We start from the raw sequence: 2,697 nt of genomic DNA, 5'->3' as shown, positions 1-2,697 counted from the left end.
AAACAAACACTGGGCCAAGAAAAGTAAACATGTAGTTATAAAACAAACTCTGTTCCGTGAAAAGTTAACATGCATTTATAAAACAAACACTCTGTTTTAAAAACAAACTGTTATACTCAAAACTAAACACAAGTCTGCGAAGAATAAACGTCGGTTTAAACAATAAACGGTGACTCGTCAAATATAAACTATAATCCAAAAAATACACACAAAAAGAGAACAACTAAACGATTTTTGAAAATTAAACGAAAAAATGAAAAAAATACACGGTAAGGGTCCACCAGTGTCAGATGATCCATATATAAGTCACTATTTAGGTTGCTAGCATGATTTCTCAGCTGACAAATTATGATATTGAATTTTCTTGGCCCATAGTATTTAAATGTGCTAGCAATTTCTTCAGTGTTGTTCATATTATCAGATTTGTGTTCACATTCAATACATCTTTTGTGAAGTTCTGGTTCAACTGATCTCAGGGAGTGATGTGTCTTCTGTGCTTGTGTTGTGATGTACGTACCTGTCCCAGGAAGTGATATGTCTTCTATGTTTGTGTTGTTGTGTACCTATCCTAGGGTGTGACATAACCTCAATGTTTGTGTTGTTGTGTACCTATCCTAGGGGGTGACATAACCTCAATGTTTGTGTTATTGTTTCCCTATCCTAGGGTGTGACATAACCTCAATGTTTGTTTTATTGTGTACCTATTCTAGGGTGTAACATAACCTCAATGTTTGTGGTATTGTGTACCTATTCTAGGGTGTAACATAACCTCAATGTTTGTGTTATTGTGTACCTATCCTAGGGTGTGACATAACCTCAATGTTTGTGTCATTGTGTACCTATCCTAGGGTGTGACATACCTATCCTAGGGTGTAACATAACCTCAATGTTTGTGTTACTGTGTACCTATCCTAGGGTGTAACATAACCTCAATGTTTGTGTTATTGTGTACCTATCCTAGGGTGTGACATAATCTCAATGTTTGTGTTACTGTGTACCTATCCTAGGGTGTGACATAACCTCAATGTTTGTGTTGGTGTGTACCTATCCTAGGGTGTGACATAACCTGAATGTTTGTGTTGTTGTGTACCTATCCTAGGGTGTAACATAATCTCAACGTTTGTGTTATGTGTACCTTTCCTAAGGTGTAACACAGCCTGAATGTTTGTGTTAATGTGTACCTATCCTAGGGTGTGACATAACCTCAAGGTTTGTGTTGTTGTGTACCTATCCTAGGGTGTGACATAATCTCAATGTTTGTGTTACTGTGTACCTATCCTAGGGTGTGACATAACCTCAATGTTTGTGTTATTGTGTACCTATCCTAGGGTGTAACATAATCTCAATGTTTGTGTTATGTGTACCTTTCCTAAGGTGTAACACAGCCTGAATGTTTGTGTTACTGTGTACCTATCCTAGGGTGTGACATAACCTCAATGTTTGTATCATTGTGTACCTATCCTAGGGTGTGACATAACCTCAATGTTTGTGTTGTTGTGTACCTATCCTAGGGTGTGACATAACAACAATGTTTGTGTTATTGTGTACCTATCCTAGGGGGTGACATAACCACAATGTTTGTGTTATTGTGTACCTATCATAGGGTGTGACATAACCTCAATGTTTGTGTTATTGTGTACCTATCCTAGGGTGTGACATAACCTCCATGTTTGTGTTATTGTGTACCTATCCTAGGGTGTGACATAACCACAATGTTTGTGTTATTGTGTACCTATCCTAGGGTGTGACATAACCTCAATGTTTGTGTTATTGTCTACCTTTCCTAAGGTGTAACACAGCCTGAATGTTTGTGTTATTGTAAACTATCCCCAGGAGTGACACAGGTTCATTGCCACCTGTTACAAGAACATGACAGTATCACTTGACTCGCCCTTTCTGCCTCTAGTTGGCATACAAATACTGATATTTGTATCAACACCCTGTCATTTTATGTATATTTCCAATGAACAGCTGGTCCAACCTGGACACATGGCTGCAATATATATTACTTGACAATGGGAATGTCTGGTGAGACTGAAATGGTAGGTCTACATACATGTAGGTAAACATACCTGTAATATAATGAGAGACAGGTTGATGTAGGTAAACATACATGTAATATAATGAGAGACAGGTACATGTAGGTAAACATACCTGTAATATAATGAGAGACATGCACATTTTTAAGATTGTCAGATGATATAACCAGGATGTGGTGTACACTATCATAATAGATATGCAGCAGGATGTATCTTACATTATCAACACCCACCCCCTCACTGTTACAGCCCGACCATCATTGCTACTAGCTTAAATTGCACTCCATTCTTCAGTCTGTTTGTAACTCAATCTATCAGTCATTGTGTCACTTGGGGTATATCAAATGTACTTTCTCCCCTAAAATTACAAATTTTGTGTGTGAATATCTCTGGCGATAGCAGAGTGTTTAATACTGAAATCGTAACATTACAGCATTAAGGCCATTTTCTCACCTTACATCACTATGTCTGGGGCATAATATCTCATAATCATAAACTCTGTCTCTTGCAACTGTCTGTCTAATGTTTTACATCAGTATATTTATGTATCTTTTGTGAAGGGTGGAGGGACAAATCCGCCAACTGCCCAATTTAGTTAGGATAGGTTTATTATTATAAATGTACCAAAACCTGACTCAATACAACCCCCCCTCCCCCC

The sequence above is a fragment of the Mizuhopecten yessoensis genome, unplaced genomic scaffold (genome assembly GCF_002113885.1).
Source record: "Mizuhopecten yessoensis strain PY_sf001 unplaced genomic scaffold, ASM211388v2 scaffold11165, whole genome shotgun sequence".
NCBI lineage: Eukaryota > Metazoa > Mollusca > Bivalvia > Pectinida > Pectinidae > Mizuhopecten > Mizuhopecten yessoensis.
The sequence above is the reverse complement of the archived record's forward strand: the minus strand, read 5'-3'. Positions refer to the sequence as shown.